General features: G+C 43.2%; 1 protein-coding gene across 6 annotated transcripts in view; it reads right to left on the reverse strand.

The window, feature by feature from the left end:
* Positions 1 to 23,390, reverse strand: part of LOC126438132 (uncharacterized) — a 1,198,954-nt gene that overhangs the window by 909,689 nt on the left and 265,875 nt on the right. Inside the window, exon 3 of one of the 6 annotated variants that reach the window (XR_007581008.1) lies at positions 20,771 to 20,939. The exons of the other annotated variants lie outside the window; for them this stretch is intronic. The gene's annotated coding sequence lies outside the window, so the exon portion shown is untranslated. Of the gene's footprint in view, positions 1 to 20,770; positions 20,940 to 23,390 lie in introns of those variants that run through there. 6 annotated transcript variants of the gene reach the window in all.

Raw genomic sequence — 23,390 nt, forward strand, 5'->3', positions numbered from 1 at the left:
CACGAGTGTCTTTTAAGCCACCTCCTTTGTTGATGGACTACATTTTCTAAGGACTCTCCCAATGAATCTCAACCTGGCAGCCGCCTTACCAACAATTAATTTTATTTGATCATTCCACTTCAAATCGTTCCGCACCCATACTCCCAGATATTTTACAGAAGTAGCTGCTATCATACAATAAAGGATCCTTCTTTCTATGAATTCACAGTACACTACATTTGTCTATGTTAAGGGTCAGTTGCCACTCCCTGCACCAAGTGACTATCCGCTACAGATCTTCCTGCATTTCACTGCAATTTTCTAATGTTGCAACTTCTCTGTATACTACAGCATCATCCGCGAAAAGCCGTATGGAACTTCCAACACTATCTACTAGGTCATTTATATATATTGTGAAAAGCAATGGTCCCATAACACTCCCCGGTGGCACGCCAGATGTTACTTTAACGTCTGTAGACGTCTCTCCATTGAGAACAACATGTTGAGTTCTGTTTGCTAAAAACTCTTCAGTCCAGCCACACAGCTGGTCTGATATTCTGTAGGCTCTTACTTTGTTTAGCAGGCGACAGTGCAGAACTGTATCGAACGCCTTCTGGAAGTCAAGGAAAATGGCATCTACCTGGGAGTCTGTATCTGATATTTTCTGGGTCTCATGAACAAATAAAGCAAGTTGGGTCTCACACGATCGCTGTTTCGGGAATCCATGTTGATTCCTACAGAGTAGATTCTGGGTTTCCAGAAATGACTTGATACGCAAGCAAAAAACATTGTTCTAATATTCTACAACAGATCGATGTCAGAGATATAGGTCTATAGTTTTGCGCATCTGCTCGATGACCCTTCTTGAAGACTGGGACTACCTATGCTCTTTTCCAATCATTTGGAACCTTCAGTTCCTCTAGAGACTTGTGGTACATGGCTGTTAGAAGGGGGGGCAAGTTCTTTCGCGTACTCGGTGTAGAATCGAATTGGTATCCCATGAGGTCCAGTAGACTTTCCTCTGTTGAGTGATTTTAGTTGATTTTCTGTTCCTTGGACACTTATTTCGATGTCAACCATTTTTTCGTTTGTACGAGGATTTAGAGAGGGAACTGAAGTGCGGTCTTCCTCTGTGAAACAGCTTTGGAGAAAGGTGTTTAGTATTTCAGCTTTACGTGTGTCATCCTCTGTTTCAATGCCATCATCATCCCAGAGTGTCTGGATATGCTGTTTTGAGCCACTTACTGAAATAACGCAAGACCAGAACTTCCTAGGATTTTCTGTCAAGTCGGTACATAGAATTTTACTTTCAAATCCACTGAATGCTTCACTCATAGCCCTCCTTACACTAACTTTGACATCGTTTAGCTTCTGTTTGTCTGAGAGGTTTTGGCTGTGTTTAAACTTGCAGTGAAGCTCTCTTTGCTTTCGCAGTAGTTTCCTAACTTTGTTGTTGAACCACAATGGATTTTTCCCATCCCTCACAGTTTTACTCGGCACATACCTGTCTAAAATGCATTTTATAATTGCCTTGAACTTTATCCATAAACACTCAACATTGTCAGTGTCGGAAGAGAAATTTTCATTTTGATCTGGTAGGTAGTCTGAAATCTGCCTTCTATTACTCTTGCTAAACAGATAAACCTTCCTCCCTTTGTTTATATTCCTATTTACTTCCATATTCAGGAGTGCTGCAACGGTCTTATGATCACTGATTCCCTGTTCTGTGTTTACAGAGTCGAAAAGATCAGGTCTGTTTGTTATCAGTAAGTCCAAGATGTTATCTACATGAGTCGGTTCTCTGTTTAATTGCTCGAGGTAATTTTCGGATAGTGCACTCAGTACAATGTCACTTGATGCACTGTCCCTACCAACCGTCCTAAGCATCTGAGTGTCCCAGTCTATATCTGGTAAATTGAAATCTCCACCTAAGACTATAACATGCTGAGAAAATTTATGTGAAATGTATTCCAGATTTTCTCTCAGTTGTTCTGCCATTAATGCTTGAGTCGGGAGGTCGGTAAAAGGAGCCAATTATTAACCTAGCTCAGTTATTGAGTGTAACCTCCACCCATAATAATTCACAGGAACTATCCACTTCTACTTCACTACAGGATAAACTACTACTAACAGCGACAAACACTCCACCACCAGTTGCATGCACCGTCTGTGCCTTTATAAAAATTTCGGCAGAATTTATCTCTGGCTTCAGCCAGCTTTCTGTACCTATAACGATTTCAGCTTCGGTGCTTTCTATCAGCGGTTGAAGTTTTGGTATTTTACCAATGCAGCTTCGACAGTTTACAGTTGCAATACCGACTGCTGCTTGGTCCTTGCATGTCCTGATTTTCCCTCGCACCCTTTGAGGCTGTTGTCCTTTCTGTACTTGCCCAAGGCCATCTAACCTAAAAAACCGCCCAGTCCATGCCACACAACCCCTGCTACCTGTGTAGCCGCCTGCTGTGTGTAGTGGACTCCTGACCTATCCAACGGAACCTGAAACCCCACCACCCTATGGCGCAAGTCGAGGAATCTGCAGCCCACACGGTCGCAGAACCGTCTCAGCCTCTGATTCAGACCCTGCACTCGGCTCTGTACCAACGGTCCGCAGTCAGTCCTGTCAACAATGCTGCAGATGGTGAGTTCTGCTTTCATCCCGCTAGTGAGACTGGCAGTCTTCACCAAATCAGATAGCCATCGGAAGCCAGAGAGGATTTCCTCTGATCCGTAGTGACACACATTATTGGTGCTGACATCAGCGACCACTTGCAGATGGGTGCACCCTGTACCCTTCATGGCATCCGGAAGGACCCTTTCCACATCTGGAGTGACTCCACCAGTATGCACACACAGTGCACATTGGCTTCCTTCCCCTGTCTTGCTGCCATATCCCTAAGGGGCCCCATTACGTGCCTGACGTTGGAGCTCCCAACTACCAGTAACCCCACCCTCTGCGACCGCCTGGATCTTGCAGACTGAGGGGCAACCTCTGGAACAGGTCAAGCAGCCATGTCTGGCCGGAGATCAGTATCAGCCTGAGACAGAGCCTGAAACCGGTTCGTCAGACAAACTGGAGAGGCCTTCCGTTCAGCCCTTCAGAATGTCTTTCGCCCCCTGCCACACCTCGAGACGACCTCCCACTCTACCACGGGTGAGGGGTCAGTCTCAATGTGGGCAGTATCACGGGCAGCCACAGCCATAGTCTGATCGGGGGATGCGTGGGGTGTGCTGGCCGTCCCTGACAAACCCCCATCCGGACCCCCACAGTGATGACCATTGGCAACAGCCTCAAGCTGTGTGACCAAAGCCAACACTGCCTGAAGCTGGGGGCGAAGGGATGCCAACTCAGCCCACATACGAACACAGAAGTCACAGTCCCTATCCATGCTAAATACTGTTGTGCAAAGAACGTCTGAACTAATCTACAGAGAGCACAAACAGTTCGACACAAAATTTAAACAGTTTTTAAAATACAAGACTGCCTAGCAAATGCAGTAATGCTGCTACTTGCGCACTGCTGACATACTGCTTGGCGGCAGAAGGAGATTTTACACTATTCAGGAACTGAAATGCGATGCTACAACTCTCAAATACTATAATACGCCCGAAATTTATGAATTAAACAAAGCAAGTGCCCAAAAACTCGCAAAGAAATTAAGAATTAAACTATGTAACAAGTAAGTGAGCTAAGAGTATACGACTTGCTGCTGGCAGCTGCTTATCCAACGGCGGCAGGGAGCACACTGGCTGTGACCAACCGACACTGGCGTAGCAGAGGATAGGGCGGATGAGGGACTTACATGTGTGGAGGATGGTGGAGGGGCCCAGACCCCATGTGCAGCCAGAGAGGAGCTTGAGGAGACAGTCTCGTGAGAGTGTCTTGGCTTGGATTGTCCAGAGATGGGGTGTCCAGGAGAGGCGATGGTCAAGGGTGACGCCAAGGTACTTAAGGGTGGGGGTGAGGGCGATAGTATGGCCATAAATGTTGACATAGAAGTCGAGGAGACGGAAGAAAGGTGTGGTTTTGCCTACAGTGATCGCCTAGGTCTTAGAAGGATTGTCCTTCAGCAACCACTGGTTGCACCAAGCAGTGAACTGGTCAAGATGGGATTGGAGAAGGTGTTGGGAGCATTGCAGGGTGGGGGCGAGGGCAAGGAAGGCGGTGTCATCGGTGTATTGGAGAGGGTGGATGGGGGGTGTAGACAGCGGCATGTCCGCTGTATACAAAAGGTATAGAAGAGGGGAAAGGACGGAACCTTGGGGCACACCGGCCGAGGGGAAAAAGGTGTAAGAATCCATGTTATGGATGGTGACGTAGGTAGGACGTTGGGAAAGAAAGGACAGACGTAGTTGATAGGAAGGGTGAAGGGTTGGAGCTTGAAGAGGAGACCAGAATGACAAACCCAGTCATAGGTGCGTTCAAGGTCAAGGGAGAGGAAGATAGTGGAGTGACGGGAGTTGAGCTGTTCATAGAGGAGATGTGTGAGGTGAAGGAGAAGGTCATCGGTAGAGAAGGACGGCCGAAAGCCGCACTGGGTAATGGGAAGGAGGCGGTGGTGGCGGAGATGCTGGTGGATGCGTCGGGTAAGGATGGATTCCAGGACCTTGCTGAAGACCGAGGTAAGGCTGATGGGACAGTAGGAGGAGACAGCGGATGGCGGTTTGTTGGGTTTAAGGAACATCAGGATATGGGAGGTTTTCCACAGGTTGGGGTGGTAGCCAGTGGACATGACCACATTATGATGCCTGGCCAGGGTGGAGAGGAAGGAGGCAGGAACTTCACGAAGGTGGCGATAGGTGACACGATCGTGATTGGGAGCGGTGTTGCATTTCGCGTGGAGCGTAGTGATGATATCCTGAGTAGTGATGGGGGCATTGAGTTTGTTGTGTGCAATGTTGTCCAAGTACTGGAAACCAGGAGCAAGGGGAGGGACAGAGGTGTCAGTTCGATCGTGGACATCTGGGAAGAGGAAGTAATCAAACTGGGGATCGTCTGGGATGGTAAAGATATCAGAGAGGTAGGAGGCAAAGTGATTGGCCTTACTAAGGTTGTCAGGGAAGGGTTGGTTACCATGAAGGAGAGGGTAGTGGGGGGGGGGGGGGGGGAGTTAGATCCGGTAAGGCAATTTTAGCTCATTAAGATAATATACTGTTTATAAAATATGTTAAGGGATACACAACACAGTATATTACTTTCTTTAGAACATTACACAATATGCCATCTACACTGTCTGATGGTTTTAGCTGTTTTACTATTCTTAGGATGAGACTAGAAGAGACCTAGGTGAAGGTTGGTTGGTTGGTTGTTTTGGGGAAGGAGACCAGACAGCGAGGTCATCGGTCTCATAGGATTAGGGAAGGACGGCCTTATTCTGTTCCCACACTTCCTCCTTTTCCTCAAATGGATGCGGATCCTCTACGCCTCCCGTAAACTTGATCCCCCTCACCAGCTCCCCGTCCCTGATGATGCCTTCATCCCCTCCATCTACCTCTCCTATCAACTTTGATCCTCCCCTTCCACTTCCTGTGTTTTTTTCCTTAGGACACCCTCTCTCTCTTCTCTCCCTCCTCCCTTCCTCCCCCAGGCTTCCCCTACCCCCTATACCTTCTTTCCTCCCCCCCATCTCCTCTGCCACTGGTATCTCCACTCTCCCCTCTCCCCACCCTTTGTCACCTTTTGGCAGGTCCCCGAACTCGCAGATGTCACATCAACATTAGTGCGCTTGAAGGTCATCTCCATCAGTTGTGTGTGTGTACCGTCGTGTTTGTGCTTCAGTGTTTTTCGCCACCTACGCTCCATCATTCACGTGTGTTGTCTTAATCATCAGTGTTTGTGTACAGTGCTAACAGTTTCTTTGTTTTTCTTTGCGTGTGAACGGCTTCGTGTTTTTTCGTTACTGCATCTACTGTTATTTGTCCACCGTTACGTTATGTGAACCATGGACCTCGCCGTTGGTGGGGAGGCTTGCGTGCCTCAGCGATACAGATAGCTGTACCGTAGGTGCAACCACAATGGAGGGGTACCTGTTGAGAGGCCAGACAAACGCGTGGTTCCTGAAGAGGGGCAGCAGCCTTTTCAGTAGTTGCAAGTGCAACAGTCTGGATGATTGACTGATCTGGCCTTGTAACACTAACCAAAATGGCCTTGCTTTGCTGTACTGTAAACGGCTGAAAGCAAGGGGAAACTACAGCTGTAATTTTTCCCGAGGGCATGCAGCTTTACTGTATGGTTAAATGATGATGGCGTCCTCTTGGGTAAAATATTCCGGAGGTAAAATAGTCCCTCATTCGGATCTCGGGCAGGGACTACTCTGGAGGACGTCATTATCAGGAGAAAGAAAACTGGCATTCTACGGATCGGAGCGTGAAATGTTAGTTCCCTTAATCGGGCAGGTAGGTTAGAAAATTTAAAAAGGGAAATGGATAGGTTAAAGTTAGATACAGTGGGAATTAGTGAAGTTCAGTGGCAGGAGGAACAAGATTTTTGGTACAAGTTTATATGCCAACTAGCTCTGCAGATGATAGAAATTGATGAAATGTATGATGAGAAAAAAGAAATTATTCAGGTAGTGAAGGGAGACGAAAATTTAATAGTCATGGGCGACTGGAATTCGGTAGTAGGAAAAGGGAGAGAAGGAAACATAGTAGGTGAATATGGATTGGGGGAAATAAATGAAAGAGGAAGCCGTCTGGTAGAATTTTGCACGGAGCATAACTTAATCATAGCTAACACTTGGTTCAGGAATCATAAAAGAAGGCTGCACACATGGAAGAATCCTGGAAATACTAGAAGGTATCAGATAGATTATATAATGGTAAGACAGAGATTTAGGAACCAGGTATTAAATTGTAAGACATTTCCAGGGGCAGATGTGGACTCTGACCACAATCTATTGGTTATGAACTGTAGATTAAAACTGCAGAAAGGTGGGAATTTAAGGAGATGGGACCTGGACAGACTGATTAAACCAGAGGTTGTACAGAGTTTCAGGGAGAGCATAAGGGAACAATTGTCACAAATGGTGGAAAGAAATACAGTAGAAGAAGAATGGATGGCTCTGAGGGATGAAGTAGTGAAGGCAGCAGAGGATCAAGTAGGTAAAAAGATGAGGGCTAGTAGAAATCCTTGGATAACAGAAGAAATATTGAATTTAATTGATGAAAGGAGAAAATATAAAAATGCAGTAAATGAAGCAGGCAAAAAGGAATACAAACGTCTCAAAAATGAGATCGACAGGAAGTGCAAAATGGCTAAGCAGGGATGGATGGCTAGAGAACAAATGTAAGGATGTAGAGGCTTATCTCACTAGGGGTAAGATAGATACTGTTTACAGGAAAATTAACGAGACCTTTGAAGAAAAGAGAACCACTTGTATGAATATCAATAGCTCAGGTGGAAACCCAGTTCTAAGCAAAGAAGGGAAAACAGAAATGTGGAAGGAGTATATAGAGGGTCTATACAAGGGCGACGTACTTGAGGACAATATTCTGGAAATGGAAGAGAATTTAGATGAAGACAAATACTGCATGAAGAGTTTGACAGAGCACTGAAAGACCTGAGTTGAAACAAAGCCCCGGGAGTAGACAACATTCCATTAGAACTACTGATGGCCTTGGGAGAGCCAGTCCTGACAAAACTCTACCATCTGGTGAGCAAGATGTATGAGACAGGCGAAATACCCTCAGACTTCAAGAAGAATATAATAATTCCAATCCCAAAGAGAGCAGGTGTTGACAGATGTGAAAATTACCGAACTATCAGTTTAATAAGTCACAGCTGCAAAATACTAACGCGTATTCTTTACAGACGAATGGAAAAACTGGTAGAAGCCGACCTTGAGGAAGATCAGTTTGCATTTCGTAGAAATATTGGAACATGTGAGGCACTACTGACCTTACGACTTATCTTAGAAGAAAGATTAAGGAAAGGCAAACCTATGTTTCTAGCATTTGTAGACTTAGAGAAAGCATTTGACAAAGTTGACTGGAATACTCTCTTTCAAATTCTGAAGGGGGCAGGGGTAAAATACAGGGAGCGAAAGGCTATTTACAATTTGTACAGAAACCAGATGGCAGTTATAAGAGTCCAGGGACACGAAAGGGAAGCAGTGGTAGGGAAGGGAGTGAGACAGGGTTGTAGCCCCTCCCTGATGTTATTCAATCTGTATATTGAGCAAGCAGTAAAGGAAACAAAAGAAAAATTCGGAGTTGGTATTAAAATCCATGGAGAAGAATTAAAAACTTTGAGGTTCGCCGATGACATTGTAATTCTGTGAGAGACAACAAAGGACTTGGAAGACCAGTTGAACGGAATGGACAGTGTCTTGAAAGGAGGATATAAGATGAACATCAACAAAAGCAAAACGAGGATAATGGAATGTAGTTGATTTAAGTCGGGTGATACTGAGGGAATTAGATTAGGAAATGAGACACTTAAAGAAGTAAAGGAGTTTTGCTATGTGAGGAGCAAATAACTGATGATGGTCAAAGTAGAGAGGATATAAAATGTAGACTGGCAATGGCAAGAAAAGCGTTTCTGAAGAAGAGAAATTTGTTAATATCGAGCATAGATTTAAGTGTCAGGAAGTCATTTCTGAAAGTATTTGTATGGAGTGTGACCTTGTATGGAAGTGAAACATGGACGATAAATAGTTTGGACAGGAAGAGAATAGAAGCTTTCGAAATGTGGTGCTACAGAAGAATGTTGAAGATTAGATGGGTAGATCACATAACTAACGAGGAGGCATTGCATATAATTGGAGAGAAGAGGAGTTTATGGCACAACTTGACAAGAAGAAGGGACCGATTGGTAGGACATGTTCTGAGGCATCAAGGGATCACAAATTTAGCATTGGAGGGCAGTGTGGAGGGTAAAATCGTAGAGGGAGACCAAGAGATGAATACACTAAGCAGATTCAGAGGGATGTAGGTTGCAGTAAGTACTGAGAGATGAAGAAGCTTGCACAGGATAGAGTAGCATGGAGAGCTGCATCAAACCAGTCTCAGGACTGAAGACCACAACAACAACAACGTTATGTTCATTCTGTGTCTCCATTGTTTTCTCTTGTACTGCCTGTGGCTGAAGAGCGGCGTACTGTTTTGCTGCCAGCCCACCTTGTATAAGGTGTAAAATTTCAATAAAGAAAAAAAAAAAAAAAGCTCAGCCTGCCAGTCTAACAATGCATACGTCTCAGGATATATCGCCTCGCATTAGACAGCGTATTTACTTTCGTGTTTTCTTTACGAGTGGACGTGGTTGTCTTTTCTTGGTTTCTTGACTCTGTTGTCCATTCTTGTTGTTGTCGTGAGGTCCTTCATTGGTCGTGTCTGTTCTCTCCCATTGTGTTGTTATTCGCGGGCTGCTCCGCGGGTCCCACTGTGTTTCCGTCACTTCAACCCTGTGACTGTTCCAGTTGCCGTTACAACAAAGTCACTGAAAAAAGTTCTTAGTTCTGCCCAAGAGTCGATACCATGACGTCTGCACCTGTAGTGTGCTATTTAGCTACTGAAACTACAAATATAACAGTCCTGCATATTACTTTTGAACATATGTGGGATGCTACACTAATATGAAAGAAAAGTGTACAACACTTAAGCATGATAGCTGTAAACACACCGCTACTACAGGAAGAAATATTGGTGTTTAATGTCCCTTTGATGAGAGATGCAGAACCAGTTCCAGCTGAGGAAAGTTGAGGTTGGAAACTAGCAGAGGTCTTACTAGAGCAACAACACCAGAAAGTGTCTTAAAAGTTTAAATGTGGTTATGTGACGGGAAATTTAGCCACCTCCCCCCCCCCCCCCCCCCCCCCCAATTGCAATTATAGTTTGCTACCACTTCACCAGTAGTGGAACAAGGGCGGCGTCATCCCCTCTGCACTGTTGCCAAATTTATTCAAAATGGCGGCGATAGATATGGCAACATTGTAATGACATCATGGTGGGACGTTCAAATTTTTGTGGGAAAAGTACGTCAATTGAGCTACCTCCGTTAACCTAACCTTTTTCCCCTTCTCCCCCATAAAATGCTGTACCTAAGAAAATTGCTGGAAAAGTTTGGCAGGAAAATAGGCCACTTGGGCTACCTCCACTAACCTAAGTCATTGGACCACCACCTCTTCCATGGAATTGCCGGGAAAAGGACTCATCCTGCACTGGGCTGCTGGAGAGGAAAGACTGTACTTTATTTATTTTCAGTGGGAAGTTGGAACAATTTATTTAGGGATGGATTTCACGGAGTTTATTTATTACACTGATGTGTTTGGGGTCACAATACACAGCATACAGAGCTGCAAAATACATATAAATCATGGAAATAATGCAGTATATTGATGTACAGACACACAACTCATAGATTGTCAAAGTAATGCATGTAAAACGCTCTGCAGACTTGCTCACTAATTATAAACAGTTGAAATAATGCATTGCCCAGCCTACAGACCTGTTCACAAAATAATGCAACAGACACATTCACTACACATAAAATTGTCAATGCGTATATTGAACTCAGCCCACATGCTCACAACACTTAAACAGCTGAAAATAATGCAGTGCGCAACCACTCACTGCACGTGAAATCACTTTCAAACTATTGTTAAGAAATTCGACTGCAGTATATCAGTGAATTGTTCCCTACAGAGGTCCAATGCGCTTGTGCACCAGTATGGCCTGACCTGCAAAGTGACGATGTAACCATCAGCTGATGGGCCAATTGGTGTCCATTCGGGTCCTGCAAGCTTTAGGTTCTGGCATCCCTTTCATAAATGACACTTGCGAAATTCCTGTCAAAACACATATTTACCTGGCCACTGTGGCTGATGCATAGCTGCAGGTCCAGTGCCGAGCAAGAGATGTTTGCATAGCAGTTCACGTTCGCAGGTGCAGCTAGAAGATTGTCAGGGTTACACTGACAGTCTATGTAAATAACAGCCAAATCTCCCTCTGGATGCACTATAGAAATCTGTTGCAGTGCTTTCAGTAACTGTTTATGAAAATATCCCACAATAGCACAGTGTGCATTCTTCCTAGTGATCCTAACGGGACATCTGTCCCACATACAAGACACCTCCAGCTACATACGTGTTTACCCAGCCACCGTGACTGAGGCATCACTGTGAGATGTTTCTCTAGCAGTTCACCCGTGCAGGCGCAGCTAAACGATTGTCTGTGTCATACTGACATCTAATGTCTATGTAAATAACAGCCAACTCTCCCTCTTGACGTGCTATAGAAACCTTTTGAAGTGCTTCCCAGAATAACACAGGATACATTCTTCCTAGCAATTCTAACAGGGCAGCTGATCCATTACATATCAGTCCCTGCACGTAAATCGTAAAGTGTCACAGAAACAGTTAACAGTCGCTATTGTTGTAAGAGCTTTCGTGATGTCTGAGCTTGCCTGCATGGAAATTCTTGTTCTAACAGGACCTGGTTACGAAAATAGCTCGGAATAATACCAACTGCATTCTCACTGATGGTCCTAATGGCACATCACGTGTTCCCTTCCTGGAAATCGTGATGTCCTGATTTCAACATGTCTCAGAGACAGTAAACATTCTCACTGTTAAAATCATTCATCATGCCCCTGCATGCTTTTGAAAACACTGTTAATCATAAAAGCATTCTTGTTATTTGGAAAGAGAGACAATGGTCGCATCAATCCCTTCCAGGAAATAGTGATGTTCCATAAAAGCTTCTCATTATCTACCCATCCAAATGAAGCTCTCTCACTGGTCGCCTCAGTCTATATACACTCCTGGAAATTGAAATAAGAACACCGTGAATTCATTGTCCCAGGAAGGGGAAACTTTATTGACATATTCCTGGGGTCAGATACATCACATGATCACACTGACAGAACCACAGGCACATAGACACAGGCAACAGAGCATGCACAATGTTGGCACTAGTACAGTGTATATCCACCTTTCGCAGCAATACAGGCTGCTATTCTCCCATGGAGACGATCGTAGAGATGCTGGATGTAGTCCTGTGGAACGGCTTGCCATGCCATTTCCACCTGGCGCCTCAGTTGGACCAGCGTTCGTGCTGGACGTGCAGACCGCGTGAGACGACGCTTCATCCAGTCCCAAACATGCTCAATGGGGGACAGATCCGGAGATCTTGCTGGCCAGGGTAGTTGACTTACACCTTCTAGAGCACGTTGGGTGGCACGGGATACATGCGGACGTGCATTGTCCTGTTGGAACAGCAAGTTCCCTTGCCGGTCTAGGAAAAGTAGAACGATGGGTTCGATGACGGTTTGGATGTACCGTGCACTATTCAGTGTTCCCTCGACGATCACCAGTGGTGTACAGCCAGTGTAGGAGATCGCTCCCCACACCATGATGCCGGGTGTTGGCCCTGTGTGCCTTGGTCGTATGCAGTCCTGATTGTGGCGCTCACCTGCACGGCGCCAAACACACATACGACCATCAATGGCACCAAGGCAGAAGCGACTCTCATCGCTGAAGACGACACGTCTCCATTCGTCCCTCCATTCACACCTGTCGCGACACCATTGGAGGCGGGCTGCACGATGTTGGGGCGTGAGCGGAAGACGGCCTAACGGTGTGCGGGACCGTAGCCCAGCTTCATGGAGACGGTTGCGAATGGTCCTCGCCGATACCCCAGGGGCAACAGTGTCCCTAATTTGCTGGGAAGTGGCGGTGTGGTCCCCTACGGCACTGCGTAGGATCCTACGGTCTTGGCGTGCATCCGTGCGTCGCTGCGGTCCGGTCCCAGGTCGACGGACACGTGCACCTTCCGCCGACCACTGGCGGCAACATCGATGTACTGTGGAGACCTCACGCCCCACGTGTTGAGCAATTCGGCGGTACGTCCACCCGGCCTCCCGCATGCCCACTATACGCCCTCGCTCAAAGTCCGTCAACTGCACATACGGTTCATGTCCATGGTGTCGCGGCATGCTACCAGTGTTAAAGACTGCGATGGAGCTCCGTATGCCACGGCAAACTGGCTGACACTGACGGCGGCGGTGCACAAATGCTGCGCAGCTAGCGCCATTCGACGGACAACACCGCGGTTCCTGGTGTGTCCGCTGTGCCGTGCGTGTGATCATTGCTTGTACAGCCCTCTCGCAGGGTCCGGAGCAAGTATGGTGGGTCTGACACACCGGTGTCAATGTGTTCTTTTTTCCATTTCCAGGAATGTATAAATCCACAACCAACCACACACCTCTGTGTGTGCGTGTGTTTTATTCTCCAAGATGAAGAGTGTAGCGGCAAGAGGCATAGAGTTCTAGAGACAGGATTACCAACTGAATAAATAAGTTGTATTTTGAGTGTAAATTTTTGTGTGTATGTTAAATTTGCTTTATTAATTCCGTCTCCTTGTTATAGTACAGCTCCAGGAATTTATCTTGGAGTGTGAGGAGAGACAGGAGGGGGCTGGACCTTGTCAGACTCTCAACGTCCAGCCATCCATGGTGGGTTCACAGCTAGCATTGCCATATGAGTATAATTTTCCTTGTAATTTGTTCTTGTATAGTAGTGATTCAAAATCTTCTTATTTCATACTTTTTTTTCAATTTATGCATTTTGCTTTTTGTTGTTGTGAGCAAGACAAACCAATTGCCTGATGCCGATTCTGACAAGGACAGTGATATGCCTGAATGGGACAGACAAAGGGTCATTGAACCAGAGGAGGATGTAATCTGGCCCTGCTAAATGATGATGATGATGATGATGATGATGACTTCTTTGAGGGTGTGGTGGAGATTTCCGATGAGGTGTTAATGCCTTGCAGCCAGAGCGAAAAATGTAATCACTCACTCTGCTTATAACCTTGAGATCGTCAGTATTCTTTCTTTCACTGTGCCAGCAGCGGTAAGCAATATACTTAACTATTATTTTTTTATTTCTTCTTTTACAGCAGTCCCGTCTTCGCAGCCACAACACAGTATGGCGCACATACCAATGGTGGCTAAATCTTCTTCATCCCCAAAGCGGCGCCCCATAAGGCACGCATCACCTATAAGGATGCCGCTAGTTGCCGCGAGGGAACTGCAGCCACCGCTGCCCAAAACACCACCGCTCTGGCGTCCATGAGCCAAGCAACGAGCCACCACCTCTCAAGTTATTGGGTCAGTTCTGCAGCAGCAGCAGTAACAACAGCATTGAGAACCATCACCGCAGCCTGGCTGTTCCCATCAGTCTGACCTGGTAACACTGCAGCATCCTCCTGCATCATCATCATCATCATCATCATCATATGAGCCTTGTCAGAATCGGCGTAAAGGCCAATGGATTGGTGAATACCGACTGGCCCCTCCCCAACACCATCATCAACAGGGTGGGCGCAGAATGAAAATACGGGGCATGTCAATTGCCGGGTGGCTTCGTAAATCCACCTTGAGTGCTATACTGGCCCGGTTTTCCGAGATGGAGGTTGGAGGGTCAGCTAAAGCACTCAGCTGAATACTACACCTGGACATCCATATAGATGTCTATGATCTGGTAAATGGAGAATCAAGCTATATCAAGCTCCCTAAAGATATAGCTAACAAGAGAGCATGCAATAATGTTGAAAATAAAATCAACCAGGTTTGTTTCGCATGATCAGTCCTGGCTTGTGAGAGAAATTACAATTACATAGATCATCCTCAGTATCCCAGTACACACCATGTAGGTGATAATATTCGTGGGTGTTATAACTTTGATGGTATCGATTTCCCCATCAAGATGCAGGACATACATAAATTTGAGGCACAAAATACTGGAATATTGGTTCATGTTTATGGCCTGGAGAAGAAAAGCAAGTCAGATGAGTGAGACAAGAACATTGTTGCCAGGCTCTTCCATTTCTCAAAATTTGCAGGTGAGCGTGAGCTGCATGTGAACATGCTGATCTTCTCTGAAGGTGATAATTATCACTACGTTTGGATCAAAGACATGTCTCGACCCCTTTACAGCCAGTTGTCGAAAAAGTAACATAAAAAGTGTATTTTCTTAAGGTGTCTGAATTATTTCTCCTCAGACAAGTTATTAGTGGCGTACCTAGCAGACCGCATTTCCAATGGACCGGCAGGTGCTATCACACCTACTGAGGAAAACAAATTCAAAATGTTTAAGAATGCTCACCGCCAGGAGCAATGCCTGTTTGTAGTGTATGTCAACTTTGAATGCCTCCTCGCTCCTGTGACGCACTGTGGAGGTAACCCTACAGCCTCACACGTCACATTTACAGAAAAACACGTACCATATTTGGCAGTGTATCAAACTGTATCGTCATATGATTCCAGTCTTAACTGCTACAAATGTTATGTCAGGGATAATCCTGAAGTTTGGCTGCTCACTGAGCTCAAAAAACTTTCAAGGGAAGTTGATAACCTTTACAGCGACAACATACCCATGACCAAATCGAAGGAGAATGAAAATTTGTATAATAATGAGGAGGGAAATGTCTACTTTGAAAAAAGAAAAAGAAGAAAAGGGAACTGCTTCTTCCATACATTAATTAGCTAGTGTTTTAATTTAACTCTTCAAACAGAGTGTTTCAGCAACTTTATACAGACCACAACCAGCTGCCTACATACTTGCAAACATAAACACAATATTTATTCTTGAGTACCCTTGAGTACACTGCACATAGAATGGCTACTACATTCTTTTATTTCAACTTTAAATATGTGGATATTTTCAGTTTCTTGTCATAAGCCAATATATAACCAATTATAACGTTTTGCACCAGAATAAATAAGCTCCATTCTGAAAACTAGAGATTTATATTTAATCTATATCAAAATTATATTTAATTCTAATATTGTGTTAGTGAATTTATGAATTCACCCTAAATTCACTTTTATCATCAACCAGAAATACCAGTATGGAGCATATGACTGACATGTAAGTATATGAAATCTTAGCTCCCTGAAGAGGCTTCTTCAAGATATTTACTTGTCAACTTGACAAAATGTTCTTATTTCAACTTCTGTAGCAATCATATTTTTTTTTTCATTTAAACTTCAACAAGTTGCAGATTATATCATAGCACAGAACTGAGTCAGACACGTGCGTGCAATGTAGTTGTAGTTGCAAATATGGAAAAACATTAGCTGTATAATGGAGTGACAACAAAAATTTTTTTGTGCTGGACCTAGAATTGTGACAGATTTCTGGCTTATTGATAGCTGTCAGTTTACCATTAGCTACCTGTGTATTCTCCATGTATGTCGCCAACCTGCACTTGTACATCTGTTATGTATATTCCCGTACAGGAGAGATATTTTAATTGAAAGTCACTAGCCCAGTATTGGTGGATAAATAAAATACTGCAGTGGCTTTGTTGTTCTGAAGTACAATGCAATGTTCCTTTAGATGTGCATCCATGTGGAAAGGAACAGGCACACATTGGACAACCGTCAACTGTATAACTGAGTCAGACAAGTGCGTGCAATGTAGTTGTAGTTGCAAATATGGAAAAACATTAGCTGTATAATGGAGTGGCAACAAAAATTTTTTTTGTGCTGGACCTAGAATTGTGACAGATTTCTGGCTTATTGATAGCTGTCAGTTTACCATTAGCTACCTGTGTATTCTCCATGTATGTCGCCAACCTGCACTTGTACATCTGTTATGTATATTCCCGTACAGGAGAGATATTTTAATTGAAAGTCACTAGCCCAGTATTGGTGGATAAATAAAATACTGCAGTGGATTTGTTGTTCTGAAGTACAATGCAATGTTCCTTTAGATGTGCATCCATGTGGAAAGGAACAGGCACACATTGGACAACCGTCAACTGTATAACTGAATGACAATAATGAAAATTTGTGCTGGACCAGGACTCAAATGCGGATTTCCCACTTATCGCGAGTGGTCACCTTACCATTAGGCTATCTGAGCCAGACCCAAATTTCCGTATGTTGTCAATCATGCGTCTGTAACCAGCATTCATATGTTAATTATGTATATTGCCATACAATAGTGACATTTTTAATTGAAAGACACTTGCTAATTGTTGGTGGAAAGTTATAGTATTGCAGTGCCTGTGTTGTTCATAATTATGATGCAATGTTCCTGAAATTGGAATGATCACATAGATAATATTTTGGGGGAGGCAAACCAAAGACTTCATTTTACTGGCAGAGAACTTAGAAGATGCAACAGGTCTACTAAGGAGATTGCCTACATTATAATTGTCCATCCTGTGCTAGGGTATGACTGTGCAGTATGGTACCCTTACCAGATGGGATTGACAGAGGACATTGAAAAAGCTCAGAGAGGGGCAGCTCATTTGGTATTATCAAAAAATAGGGGAGAGAGAGATGGACATGTTACGTGACTAATGATTACAGCCATTAAAACAATACTGTTTTCCAGAGCAGTGATATCTTTTAAGCAAAGTCTGTTTTTCCCATTCACTGTTACAGAGTGAAACGGTAGAGGAATAGTAAAAGTGTTTTGATGAACCCTCTGCCAGGCACTTAAAGGTGACTTACAGAGTATTCGTGCAGGTGTAGCTCAAGGTGACACTACCTCAGAGGTGCAATGAGATTTATTGTTACTTCAACTGATGTTGCTAAATAAAATGATGTACTATCGTGTAGGAGATGTGATGAGATGAACAAAAATTTTGTCATACTCCTGTGTCATCTCTCACTACAGGACCGGTACGTAGAGCTATCATCTCTATCTGACTGCGTATGGGCTATTCTGATGTTGTGGTAGATAATTGCAGGTGGCCTTGTGATTGCGATTGAGTATGGAAACATAATAGCAGTGTAGAGTCTTACTGTGAATGGTGTTTTGCACTATCGTCAATATCTTGGCTATTTGTGTGTCAAGTCATGGCAATACAACTGTTGTGCAAATCTTATGGACAAAAAGTTCATAATTTTCACAAGATGTGTCTCTGCCAAGTAACATGGTTCAATGAAACGTGGGCCATTCATAGAAAAAATTGCTACAGTGTATTAGAGAAGGTTACTGAAAGAAGTGCACAATGAGAACAGAAATAACTTCATTCAAAGTCGAATTACACTAAAGTGTCCGCATTTCATGATGGTCCCCTGGTATTACAAATGGCGGGACATGGGTCTTAACGGAATGTGTGATCACCACTGATGACAGTGCATGCTCTATTGCGTCCTCCTATGCTGACCATACGTTTGGTAAAAAGTTCTTGTGGCAGTGCGTTTGATTCATCTACCAGCAGGACTGACAGCTGTTGGATGGTCATTGGTGAATGTGGATATGCTGAAACACGTTTTCCTACTGGATCTCACACGTGCTCAATGAAATTTACGTCACGGGACAGGCCAGCCCATTTGCCAAATATCCTCCTACTCCAAGAGCGCCTCCAACAGAGCTGTTCAATGTGGCTGGACATTATTACTCATCAGGAGCCCTGTACGAAACTTAAGTGCTTTCATAGTTTTAAATAATGACAGTATTTGGGATAAGAATGTAGTTGGGATACAGATGGTTTGTGAACTGATAAAAATTCTTTAAAAATAAACCAAAAAAGTGAAATAATAATCATAAATTTATGACGCACACTTTTCTATATATTTCCACACAGAAAATTTGAACGAAATTGTTTCCAGAGCTTTAGTATATCTAATTGTAAATGATATATTGTATAAGAATTTGAGCTTCATGAACTTTTTATTTTTCATTTTCCTTAAGGGATAAGAAAATGTTGGTTGATTTATTTTGTCCTGAAATGGCTACATGCGACTGCCTGTAAGTAAAGAATGGATATGGTAAATACGATTTGAAACTTTGTCCCCATAACTTGCTTATAGTGACGGCAAATGCAATTTTAATTCGCTTCTTACCTGGTATTCACTAAGACCTCAATAAATTCTAACTGTATTTCAGGATTCTGATTGCATTTCGTACTTCATGTAAGCATGTTAGGCCATAGCAGCAATACGTAAATCATAATTTATGTTGGCAGTGACTAATATTTTTGTCATTTCGAAAGGCATATTCATACAGGAATGCCAACCTGTACAACGGGCAGAGATAATGGACTACTGCAGTGGTCACCGTTATAGTCTATGACACTGATGTATACAAATTATCCTGTTAATAAGACATAATTTGTAATAAGATAGGGCATGGGTGTGTGTGATGTCCTTAGATTAGTTAGGTTTAAGTAGTTGTAAGTTCTAGGGGACTTATGACCTAAGATGTTGAGTCCCATAGTGCTCAGTGCCATTTGAACGATTTTTTTTTTTTGTAATAAGATAAAATGAAGAGTGAGTCTCTTGTTCGTGAGTAAGAGGTTAGCTTCACAAACTACAGGTATGATGCCGGACATCTATGATGCCCTTTTGCCTACGATAGTTCAAAATTTTCGACAAATAGTAAGTCTTAGCACAAAACCGGTATGCAGTATGAGAAACGATTAAAAATTTTCTAATGATGCCTCATTCATCTCTGTGCGATTAGCATGTCTTGAAGAAAAGGGGTGTTGACTTGAGAAGTAATATATATCAATAAAACTGAAGCCAGTGCCGAATGCACCTCTGGAAAGACAAACGTGGGGAACAAGTATAATGCCGCAATAACATTATGCCTTTGCCCACCATTAACACCTGCACCATGAAAACAATCATGTTAGACAATGTTCTAGGATGCATTAGCTATTACCACCTCTCACCACTTGGGGGAAGATTCAACTTCCCAGAAATAGTGTTTTGGTACAGCAGTGGATATCTACTATGTGATGTGCAATACCTGACATGTATTTACATTTCCCTAAAAGCTAAAAGTATCATTTTGCTACAATGGAAGAGTAAAAATAATGTGTTTCACTTTCTGACTTTCAGTAATAGAAAAAGATCAAAAAATGTTGTGTGAAAGAGCTGTTGGCTGTGGTCCAGCACAAAACATTGTGCTCTACAGTTTGCCTATGTCACACCAGACTCTGGCCACCAATTGTGGAAGTCGGCTGATAGGGACCGATGGCCAGTCATGTGACTGTGACACGTCATTTACTGAACCAATGATGTATGCTGGTGCACTCGCTCTGCCAAGCATGAAATTATTTCCTTTTTATTTTGACTTTTCATGTGAAATATCTGTGATGAAGCGAATGAATACAGTGTGGTAACTTAACTGGTGTGGCCTTTCTCAGGCAGAATATGTCAAGAGGGATGTTTAAGTGTTAAGATTTCCATGGGAAAAAAGTCAGGATTATTAGTTTGTAGCTGTGTCTGTGATGACCACAGATAAATTCTTCTCTATTATAAGTTTCTTTTCTCAGGCATTATCTCTCAATCTAGGACTGTTATACTCTGAAGATGGCTTCGAAAACATGAAGCTCTGGAAACTTTGTCTGTATTGAGAGTTCTGCCATGAAGAAATTGTGAGGTTGATGACGCATAACATACATTGCTACAGATAGGCTAAGTGGTTGGCAGTGAACGCCTTCAAGAATGCTGTTAAATTTCTGATGGAACAAGATGCTGAATGAAAGTGAATAAGCCAATGCATGTATCGTCGTGTAACTAATGCTCCAGTACAAAGCTAAAACAGATGCCCTACACTGATCTCAGTGAAGGTTGTTACGCGAACTATTAAACAATGATAAGTTACTCTCAATGAGTATTCTCATGTTGCTCAAATAATTTGTTTACTGTAAACAAAAATCAGTTTTAAATGCCAGGTAAACATTTCTGACTGTACTGATGTTAGCCTCACAGTGATGTAATGTTTCTGTTGTGGTAACAGCAGAGCCACAGCGTCTCCAGCCAATAGGTGATGTCTTCTCTGTGCCCGTGACGTCAGCACGTGGTGCTCATACTGTGTTGGCTGCGCTTATAGTATGCGGATGCCCACCACAATAGAAAAAGAAAACATCGTCGATGATGAGCTGCTGTTCTCGTTGCCTGGAAGGTGGGTGTCCACCCTGATACTAATGACTTTGTCGCTGCTGGCTGACCTGTCACAGGGGACATTAGGAGTGTCCAAGACAACCGAGCACACCTGTGGACAACAAAGACACTGATTTAAGTGCTGGTGCCTATGCCACATAAGAGAAATGTCAAATTTCAAGTTTTATGCCAAAACACATAGACCTTACACATAAAGAGTAGAGGGAGGTGCATATCACAAGGAACAGTTCATCAAAAGGAGTCAGTTTCCAAGTATGAAACAAATTTTATACTGGAAACAATTATAACATTTTAGAAGTTTCGCCTCTTTAGCTGTTACCACAGATTTCAAACGTATAAGCTACAGTTTCTACATTTTATAGTTATATTAGGGGCATCCTCACATTTTAATCTTGTCATGTGGCTTTATGGTTAATGATACTTTGACATAGGTAATGATATAAATTAATTTTTGCCTAGTGAAGTTACTAGTGCCTATATTTTGTTAATTTTTGTTTGTTTCATTGTGCTCATAATGTTTGTTACTGTTTATACCATTAAGTTGCACCATAATATCCAAGAGTGTGACACTAGCTATGGATGAAACTGGCTAATCGCCTAACATCTTTCAGTACAATCTTCTCGTACTTCCAGCCATGTCAAGAAGTCATACTTCCATGTGTTTCTGGACAAGTTGCTATTAGCCCACTGTGAAGCAGTAACTGACTGTTGCCTGGTTGCTGTCCTCATCTTTACTTAGCCATGGAACCAGCTGCGGCTAAGGCCATCCACATGAGACTTTGAGGATATAGCCTTGGATACAACTCGCAGAAAGTCAAGTTGCTCTTACTACCTTTTCTACAACTCATTTGCTGTCTGTTTCTTTTACAGCAGAGCAATTCAAAGATGATGTCTTTAGACAGATGAATGATGTAACTAAGTACTGTAATAATTTACAAATTATCAAGGTCCAATTTTTGAAAGAATATTGGTCTACAGCAATTCAGTGATAACTGCTCATACACTTCTGGATCGAAGACTAGTTCAACCTGTCCAGGGCACAATGAAGGCAATCTGTAAGTACTGATGTGGGGTGGCTGTACAGTTGTTGTTGTGGGTATAAAACTTTTGTTACCATTCTGTGTTTGGTGAGAACTTGTAGCACCACTCCATGACAATTACGAGAATTATGAACGTTTTCTTGAAAGAGTCTAATATTCTCATGGCCCTTACAGTACAGTGCAAAATATAACACAGGAGCTGTGGGAAGGTGGAAGACTCGTGCCACTTATGATGATGTGCACGGCAGGCAACAGAATTTCAATCATTCTGATGACCAATTTTAAGTAGAAAACTGGCAAATAATAGTGAGGAACGTAAATAAAGTGTATATAGCAGCTGCCACAGGTGACCTTGGTGGAGAGGAGGTGCACTCAGTGGGGGAACAAGATTGCTGAATAGCTTGGTTGGGCAGCTGATGGGAAGTTCTATTGAACTTTGTAAGAATGGAGACACTAATGAGTGGGGGAGACATTCCTGCACCACTGAGTGTATGTGAAGAGTCACCTGACTTGCACCCCAGTTATTATTATGACATAACTGACGGATTAAATGCTACTGGTACTATTGGGATAGTGTGACAGTTTGACAGAAAGCAACTGACTGGAACAGGAACAATAAGAAGTAAAAATTCGTTGATGTGGCAAGTGTGAGGACTTCAGGCTCCAGAACAGTATATGAAAGACTGCAAGGAAGCAAGCACTTCTGAACTGCAAGGGAGAGAATTCAAACAAGAATGTTCATTACAAAACACAATAGTGCCTCTGGACAGCACTAATATGATTTATAAATTCGTATTTGATGGAGATGCCAAATATGACTGCCATCAAGGTTGGACAGCACTCATGCAGTGTGCTTTTAGACTCCCACACTCAATGGTGAATAGGAAGAGCAAAGATAGAAATTCGATGCCTGTGACTGAGTTGGGTAAAAAAAAGCCAAAATAAAAGAGTTGTTTTGTGGGGGAGAGCTGGTGCCCATTTCAGCTGATGTCAATCCGATTGTAAAAGTAGCAGTAGGTGGCTTAGAAAGTGAGGTACTGGTTGACAGCTGTTCACAGATTTCAGTGACTTCACCTAGCAAAATGAACACAGTACTACTGCTGACCTATAACGTTAAAATTTTTGGTGCTACAGAGATGGTGTCCAAAAACAATCCAACATGAAGTCAAACTACTCTTGCAGTTCAAAGTTGTGGTCACAGAATTGCACACGTTAGAGAATTCAGAAACTGTGTTAACATGATCATAGGTATCAATTCTTTAATATAAATGGTTGTGATGTAAATGTCGAGCGGTGTTGTATAATAATGTACATGCAGTGCTAATGTTGGTAATACGCACCTGTGTGTGGTTTTTCTGTATATTGTTGTTCTTGTTGTACGTACTTTGTGTTGAACCGGTACCTAATAAACCATGTGTATTTCCAAATATGCAAATATTTATTTTTCTAAGAAAATCTCAGCAGGTTATGGGCCCAGGTATGTGTTAAAAGGACACTTGTAC

Source organism: Schistocerca serialis, unplaced genomic scaffold (assembly GCF_023864345.2).
Source record: "Schistocerca serialis cubense isolate TAMUIC-IGC-003099 unplaced genomic scaffold, iqSchSeri2.2 HiC_scaffold_1261, whole genome shotgun sequence".
Classification (NCBI taxonomy): Eukaryota; Metazoa; Arthropoda; class Insecta; order Orthoptera; family Acrididae; genus Schistocerca; species Schistocerca serialis.